We start from the raw sequence: 9,666 nt of genomic DNA, 5'->3' as shown, positions 1-9,666 counted from the left end.
GGGGAAACGGGGCCTGGAAGGAGGATGGGGAGTGGGTGGCTGCGTGGCTGCCTTGTTGGAGTCTGCTGGGCCGGCCGGCGCGCGGAGGCGGCGGGAGTCCCAGAATCCTAGCAGCCTCCTGTGACTGCAAAGGGGCAATGCAGGCTGTGGGGAAAGAGGGGCGCCAGTAGTCCAGGGATGATGGAGAGAGAAGCTGGCTGCGATGTTAGGGGCATTATTGTTAAAGAGAGTTGCGTGCATTCAGGCAGAAGGGACTTATTGACACCTTCCTTAATGCACTTCTTTCAACTCTTGGTCTTCTTTTTCCCCATCTCAGCTGGGAGTAGGTGGGAGGCGGTGAGGGGGAGTTGAGAACAGACAATGCAGAATATCATAATCTCTATATATTCCTTGAAGGCATCCATGCCTGCACGAATGGCATAGTCCTTTTCAGAGTAAGGCTTACTGTTTGCCTGTGGTCTTATGGTGGATTTGTTTATCATCTTAGGGTATTTTTGGCTTCTTTCTTCTCACGTATGCCTTATAGAGTTGGTTCTATTGTATCTTATTTTATTTTATTTTATTTTCATTTTCCTGGTGTTGAGAGGTGATGGTGGCTAGATTAGTATTTGTTGTACTAGCAAATTAAATCATCAATCACTTAAGTGTTTGGTTATTGGGTGAAAGGTAGTCCAGATTTGAGTAATGTTAGTTTTAATTTTTATAGCAGAAAACAACAAATAGGCATTTTTGAGAAAAAAAAAAAACTATTCCATTTCTTATGGAGTTGATGGTTCATGGATTATCCTATACTCTGTGTTCGTCTTTGTTGTGACTGGTATTTTTGCTGTTGTTACGAGAATTTGCTCTCCTTCTAAAGCTGTGCAGCTTATTTTAGCTTTGTTTAGGTTTGCTGAAAGTTTTTTTTTTTCTTCTCACAATCTTTAATTCTTTATTTATGTATTCCATATACTCTGCTGAAATAAATTATGCACCAAAATATTTGAACTGATGTAGTGATTTTGAAGCAACATGATCAGTAAATTCATGTATACTAGGAAATAGTAAACAACCTTATTTACAAACCAGACAATTTGAGTGCATTCAGTTTCTAGACATCAAATCAAGATGCATGCACTGGCAGAGGATAGAAGAGGAAGCAAATCTCAAACTGAAGCTTCCTACTCAATAATCCTCTTAGGCATTAGCCTCAGGAATGCATAATCAAGGCCTGATTTTGTATTTTGGAAAGCATATTTGAATATTTACACCTTTACCAAGAACAGATTGCCCAAACAACTCTATTTGCATGCTCATGGCTAGGTATTGGCAATGTATGCTCCTTGGGGTGTTTTTCAAGAAAAATGGCTCCATGATGCATTAGTGTAGGGACTGTTTTTTTCTTTTTTTCTTTTTTTCCGTTCTTTATAACCCTGAAAGATTCCTTCTACCTGTAGGACAAAGTTTAAGCATCTTAGCTGTCACTGTCTGACCCCAGGTTAATTATTGCAACCGTATCTCCACAAATGTTCCTGCCTTCTGTTCAACTAGGTCAGCTTACTGCCCCTCAAATGTATTTGTGTAATTTTGCCTCATCTTCATGCAAGGTTCTCGGTATGCATGAGGTTTTCCAAGAAGCTGCTTCCATAATCCATAGCAGTCTTGTGTTTCTTTGAATTCCTGGCTACTTATTGTCTTTACTACTTATTTAACAGTGCTGGCTTTATTTTCCCTTTCTGTTTGTGCCTTGTTCTCCCTGAGGATATGGACAGCCACCTTAAACGTATATACTCAGTTTGTGCTCCCTTTCTATATTGCTTCCTCCTCCTCCTCCTCCTCCTCCTCCTCCTCCTTGTCCTCGTCCTCCTCTTCTTTGTATAGTGACGTTCCTCACAAACATGAACATCATTTTATTCTGTTATAACTGTTTGCTTTTTAGCCTTTGGTTGGTTTTCTGAGGCAAACTTCAGCACAACCCAGAACCATATTTGTTCTTGGTAAACCCTTACTCCCCATAGCTTTTTGTTGGTGCTGGTGCTGAAGACTCAGGATTTTGCACATGCTATTCAAGCACTCTGTATACCCAGTTCTCTTCCATCTTAATCTTTACTAGTGTGTATATGATATACTTTTTGGTGTGTATACTTGTGTTTGAGCCAGTGCAAAAAATGTGCTAGGGTGTATATGAAAATGTGGGCATGAGCATGAAGGCCAGAGGTCAACCTAAGGTTCAGTGCATTTTATTTTCTTTGAGAGGGACTCTCACTGCTCTGAACTTGTCAAGTAGGCTAGGCTGGCTGGTTTGAGAACACTGAGAACCCATCTCTCTTCCCTTCTCCAGCTCTGGGGTTTCAAAATAACCAATGCCCAGCTTTTTTCTTTTGTATGTAGATTCTGGAATTACCTTTAGATACTCAGGCTTGCCTGACAAACAGTTTACCTGCTTACTAAGGTGTTTTCATTTGTGTGTTTTCTTCCTTTACTTTTTCATTCTCTTCCTGCTTCCTCCTTTGTGTGTGATACTCCTGTGTGTAAACAATCCCTTGTGGATGAAGGCACATGTGTGCCATGGCCAGCATGTGGTCATTAAAGGAGTGCCTTGGGTATCAGTTCTTACCTTCTTCCTAAAGATAGGAGTCTCCTCGACCCTGAGTATTCCAGGCTACCTGACCCATGAGCTCCCAGGGGTTCTGCTGCCTTTCTTCTTACCTTCCTAGTGGAGTGTTGGGATTAAAAATAACTGAGCTACTGTGCCTGTCCTTTACATGGGTTCTGGGGACTTGGACTCCAATTGTCATTCTGTTGACAGGACTTTACCCATTGTCTTTTCCCCAGCTCCTCTTACCCACCCCTTTGAGACAGAGTCTCTGTATTTCTGGATAGCACAGAATTTACTTTGTATCCCTTGAACTTGAGATAGTCCACCTGACTCAGTCTAACCTAATTGCAAGCACGAGCAATCAACCAACTGATAAGACTTTTCAAAGTAACTCCGCTTTATTATAAGCTATGATGCATATATAAGGGAGAATAGGCAGATTTTCTCTTTCTGACTTTGGGTTATTTTTATGAAAATCTGAATAACATTCTATTTTGTATGTGTAATACATTTTCATTATCTACTCATTTGTAAGTGGGTGCCAATGTTCGTTCCATTTCATTGTTATTGTAAATACAGGAGCAGTACATATCAATGTGCAACTCTACCTGGTATGGAGTCCTTTGAGGAGTCTAGCTGGGTAATATGGTCGGGGTTCTTTTGTTTTATTTTCTGAGGAAATTCCAAACTCATCTCCATACCTGTTGTATTAATGTGAATTCTACTAGCAGTGAGTAAGGATTACTTCTCCCCATCCCTCCTCCTTAACTCTGTTCTCTCCAACAGTTGCTGTTAGATTTCTTGATGATAGCCATTCTGACCAGGGTATGGTGAAAGTAATTTACTTTGCATTTATCCAATGACTACTGATGTTAAAAGTACTTTAAACAATACATGCAATTTGTGTTTCTTCTTTTGAAAAATGTCTGTAGATTTAATTAGCCCATTTGTTAACTAGAAGTTTTATTTCATAGCCTATTATGTGCATGTGTATATATATGTATATCTCTATCTATCTATCTATCTATCTATCTATCTATCTATCTATCTATCTATCTATCTATCTGAACTGCTGTTAGTATGTGTGTAGTTAAAGGCAACAGAGAGGATACAATTAGGTGATGAGGAAGGATGGGATATAAGTAAAAGGACATGTGAATCATGAACAGGACATAAAGACACTTTTTCTCTTCTGGTTTCAACTCTCCCATAGTTTTGTAAATTTTTTTGTAGACAAGTGAAGAAAAATGTAATTGAAAGTAACTAAAAGTATAAAATCCTAAGTGAAGCTCTGTCTTTTCAGAATGACCATTCTGACTGTATAGCAGTTGGCTGAGATGGACAGGGCTGGGACTGGGCAAGTGTTTGAACCAGCTTTGTATATAAAAAAGTAAATGTTTTTATTTGTGAGTTAATTAGAACAAAATGATTTTATTTAAAAATCAATAATGTGATTTTATTTTTTAAAAATCAATAAAACAACAAATTAAAAAGGAAATAAATGCCAGACATTTAATAATTTTTTTGTCTTTCAAATGTATGTCCTTTGTGAGACCATATCAAAATTAGGTAGAGAAAATAGATCTTGTGGTATTCTCTTTTTCATTTAAATGAGATATCAGTATGTGAGTTACTGATCATCTGTTTTGACAAGATTTAGCCATGCATTATTTAGGAGCAATATTTGTGAATACAGATATCATGTTCATTTTATGTAAATGAAAGTAGGCACCTCAGAATTGAAGACAAATGGATCATATGTGAGGTTATACATGTACATGCACACAAACATATATATATATATATATATATGTATATATATATATATACATATATATACACACACACATACAGATACAAACTATCTACTTAACGATGATACTGCTTGATGGCATTGTTTCAGTGTATTTACAATGACTCTTGGTTAATGTTTCAGAACAAAACTGATAATTTAGACAAGCATGAGGTGGTTTATTGGATGGAGAAAGGACTTGAAGAAATGAAAATAGCTAAGATAGTTTTCTGCTAATTAAACAGTGGTTGCAAAATGAGTTAAAAATAGCAGACATGCTATTCTGCTAATTAAGTGGTTGTTGGAAAAAGAGCTAAAGCAATATTGACTTAAGGGAAATCGACAAATTTCCAAAGAAGAAGGAAGGGAAGGCTTTTTGTGTTTTGTTCCTGTTCCTCATACATGCATAAGATGAAATATACCAGCGTTTCCTGATTTGGCTAGACATTAAAATCACAAGGGATTTTTTTTTTTTTAATGCCAAGGCCTTACCTCAGACCAATTCAATTAGGGTCTCAGTGGCCAAAATACTTAAACAAAATCTCCCCAGGTGAATTCAATATACAGTCAAGGTTGTATAAAGGTAAACACTTTCAGTTTGAGTGAATGAAAGTTCAGACAGAAGTTTAGTGATTAAGGTTATTATTACCTGTCCAGAGGTTCAAAACCCAAACTGGGAAATGTTCAAGTTCTAGTGCAGTTTTATATTGTTTCTGTATACTCTATGAAATGAGCTTACTAGGAACCTACAGTTTTCTTTAGTTTTCTTGGATGTTTCAGCTGTATAGCTCATCCTGTCTATACACTTTACATAGAGTTCTCAAATTATGTAGCCATGAAACCTTGTTGCATCTAAAAGGCTTGCTAAGATGGAACATGGCGAGAAGACAGCTGTTGGCAGAGTGTATCTTTGGTGTCCTTTCCAGTTTTTCTCTGCACTTATGGTATCTGTTATTCATGTATCCCTCCTGTCAGTTTTCCTTTGTACTTCTGGCTCACATTTCTCCTTTCCTGGGGTGGAGCTCAAAGCTACATGCTTATGACAGCCTCTTGGCAAGATTAACATTTAAGAGGAGTTTGTATCCTCCCTAGAGAAATCAGCTGATGGTTTGTCCTTATGACTTTTTTGAGTGCATCCACTTTCTCAACTCTTAATAATAATAATAATAATAATAATAATAATAATAATAATAATAATAATAATAATGATAACCTCTCACCCAAAAAGGATATAAAAAGATTTCCCAAAATTGTTATCCTATTTTGGGAAATACACTTATTCTCTTTATAATCTCTCCTTTTGTGTGTCCTGCTTATAGACTTGGTATGAACTTTCTGGATACTGTGATAATTTGTTGCCTTAAAATGCATTTATTGCGGGGCTGGAGAGATGGCTCAGCAGGTAAGAGCACTGACTGCTCTTCCGAAGGACCTGAGTTCAAATCCCAGCAACCACATGGTGGCTCACAACCATCCGTAATGAGATCTGACACCCTCTTCTGGTGTGTCTATATAATAATAAATAAGTCTTTAGAGCCAGGCAGTGGTGGCGCACGCCTTTAATCCCAGCACTTTGGAGGCAAAGACAGGCAGATTTCTGAGTTCGAGGCCAGCCTGGTCTACAGAGTAGGTTCCAGGACAGCCAGAGATTTACAGAGAAACCCTGTCTCAAAAAAAAAAAAAAACCCAAAAAATGCATTTTATTGTGCTGGGCAGAGGAGATGCATACCTTTAATCCAAGCACTTGGAAAGCAGAGGCATGCACATATTAGAGTTTGAGGTTAGCCTGGTCTACAGAGTGAGTTCTAGGACAGCCAGGGCTACACAGAGAAACCCTGTCTTGAAAAGCCAACCTGTCCTCCCCAAAAAACCACAAAGCAACAACAACAACAAAAAAACAAACCAAGAAGAATTTATTGGTTATCTGAAGATATATTGACTATTTTCAGAGCATCCCCCGCTCCCACTTGCTATAGCTGAGTGGATGTGAGCTGTTGAGCCTACTTGCAGCCAGTCCCTCTGATGCATTAACTGCTGCATCTCTCCAGCCCCGCAATAAATGCATTTTAAGGCAACAAATTATCACAGTTAATGTACAGTAACTTTTCTGTCCATGAGCGGTATGTCTGTAAAACAGATTTAGGAATTCTTTTGCCAGATTGTACTGTGTCCCAGATGATCACATGTTTTCCTGTAAACCAGGAATTGACTGTAGGATTTCCTACATGTGTTGGCTCACCTCTTCAACTGTAGGATATGGTACATTGTATTCGATTGTAAAATGGAGCCAGATCAAAACAACATCTGACTTGGTCTCATAGTTAAAGGTCTTGCTAGTACATTCATTGGAAAAAATTGTGATTTAATTTTTTTGACTTGAATCAAGTATCTTTCTTTATAGAGTGTCTTCCTAAAAATGGAATGTGAAACACATTTTTCAGAGTTGACTCATATTTTAATAGCTGTAGATTATATCTGAGTTGCTAAACTTTGAATGGATTTACTCTGGAACTAATCCTATAGTGATCCCTTAATTTCTTCTACTTTTTCTGCAAGTTTGCAAAGTAAAATAAAATTTTAGCTTGAATTGGAACGTATAGTCATCGTTAAACTAATTCAATTTGTACCTCTTCATATATAATGCATATATTTTATCTTATTAAATATGCTTTGATATTGTTTGATATTGATGGAATACATAGTACTTCTCGTGTTTGAGGGGGTTTCCATGATCACTGTGGAGTCTATAGCAGAGCATTGGATAGGAATACCTCAGTGAAGTAGCTACTGGGAATGTCTGCTCCTTATTATGGAACTAGTAATGCAAATATATAGAAGTTACTTTTTGTGAAAGTACATACTTATTCAACTTCATGGCTATCATCATTTTCCATGTCATGCCATGTTTTATTTACTCACATAGCCTTTCATGCCTTTATGTTTGAAAACTTTAGAATAAAATAATTACTTTTAGAAATCTAACTTTGGAGAAATGTTCAATAGTCTAGAAAGAAATGGACCTAGCATATATATAGATGTACATCTGTAATACCAGCCATCTGAAGGCTAAGAGAGTAATGTATTCTTTCTTCTTTTATGGGGGATTATAATATAATTACATCTTTCCCTTCCCTATCCTCCTTTCAAATCCTCCTACGTACCACTTCCTACTCTCCTTTAAATTGATGGCCTCCTTTTTCACTGTTAATATTGTATGAATGTATGTATATAAATGTATACAAACACACACACACACACATATTCCTAAATATAACCTGTTTAGTCCATGTAATGTTGCATGTATGTATGGGTGTCTGTGTATGGGTATGCGTATGTGTGAGTGAAGGTGTACTAATGTCCATAAGAGGTTGTTGGATTCCCTCAGGCTGGAGTTATAGGCAGTTCTGAAGTATCAAGCACAGGTTCTGAGAAACAGCACCTTTGTCCACTTCTACAAGGGCAGTAATCACTCTGAAGTATGGATCCATCTTTCTAGCCCCCAGGCAGTAATATTTTTAACTTAAGGCATAAGGAAACAATGTTACACCAAAAATTTTTTTCCAGAGTGTAGCTCAGTATTAGGATCCTTTCCTAGCATGCATGAAGGAAGTCCTATATTTAATTTTGGTGTAAGTAAACAAAGGTAGGCTACATACACAGAAATGGATGTCGGAATACCCTATATTTAGATGGTATGTGTTGCTAAAGTTTAAATTTTTATGTTTCAATTTAGATTAGTTATAATTAGTTAGGGTTCTCTAGAGGACTAGAACTGATGGGATAAATGAGTATATCTTTATGGATTATATGTAACATTATATAGATATTATAACTATATAATTAACTATAATCATTACTATATGCATCTATCTATATCTGTCTATATATCTATATCTTTATCTCTAATCTATCTATCTATCTATCTACTACCTATCTATCTATCTATCTATCTATCTATCTATCTATCTATCTATCTATCTATCTATCTATCTGAGTGTTATTGCAGGCTGTGTGTGTTCCAGCTCATCCAACAGTGGCTGTCTAACAATAGAAAGTACAAGAATCCAGTAGTTTTTTAGTCCATGAGCTGGATATCTCAGCTGATCTTCAGTATGTGCCAGAATCTCAAGAAGTGAGTTCTAATGCCAGTGAAGGAAACAATTTGCCATTGAGAGTGAGGGCAAGCAGGCCAAGAGCAAGCACTTTCTTCTTCTATGTCCTTCATATAGACTGCCACGAGAATGTGTGACCCAGATTTAATGTGGATCTTCCCTCCTCGAAATATTCAGATGTAGTTTGCGTTTTCCCACATCAAATAGTTCATTCAAGAAAACTCTTTCACACATAATACTTAGCCACTCATCCCAGATGTAGTCAAGTAAATAAACATCACATTTGGGATAGTTTATATGGCATTAGAAATAGGTGATCAAGAATCATTGACAACAAAAGTAATATTAGGGATACTTTCACAAGAACAACTTATTGAAGAATTATAGCATACTGACTTTCTGGGACATAGTATTCAAATTCTGGTGAATTCAGTGAAAATGCACATTGTCCCTGCTCAACCCAGTAGCTCACTCACTCTGAATGATGCTTAAACAGAGTGATGACGAACCTCATGTCTTGGAGATTCGTTATCAGCATGGCACAGGAGATGAAATCTTGACCTTGGGATGGAAGTCAGTTGATTCAATGGCTGCTTAGCATTCGGAAAGCCCTAGGTTCATTCCTCAGCACCACACAAACCAGTTACTGTAGCTCATGCTTGTAACCCCATCATTCAGAGAGGAGCCATGAGGGTCTGAATTTCAAACCTGGCAACTGGCTAGATAGGGAATTAGAGGTCAGCCTCTGTTACAGGAGAACCAGTCTTAAAATGGAAACAAAGAAGCAAAGCACAACAAGCAGCACCACTAAGAGAGTCAAAGTATAACTGTTTTCGTTCTCACCATGCTTGGGGGTATTCAGATAATCAATGAAGCATTGTACTACTGTTGGAGAAACAGTTCTCTGAAAATTTTAGAGATTTCTCTACATCTCCTTTTTAGGACAAAAATCTACACCTTATTCTCCAGAGTACCATTTAATGTATTGAAAGAAAATGGTTTGGGGTAATTTTATAACGAGTCAACTTTAAGTGTCAATTTCAGCTTGTGCATTCAGTCTAGTAAAGGTCAAACTTCAACTGCTTTTGGTTTAGGGTACTATGGATTGAATTCAGGCTTTGTTTCTTCTTCTTCTTCTTCTTCTTCTTCTTCTTCTTCTTCTTCTTCTTCTTCTTCTTCTTCTT

This window comes from Mastomys coucha, chromosome X (genome assembly GCF_008632895.1).
Source record: "Mastomys coucha isolate ucsf_1 chromosome X, UCSF_Mcou_1, whole genome shotgun sequence".
Lineage (NCBI taxonomy): Eukaryota > Metazoa > Chordata > Mammalia > Rodentia > Muridae > Mastomys > Mastomys coucha.
The sequence above is the reverse complement of the archived record's forward strand: the minus strand, read 5'-3'. Positions refer to the sequence as shown.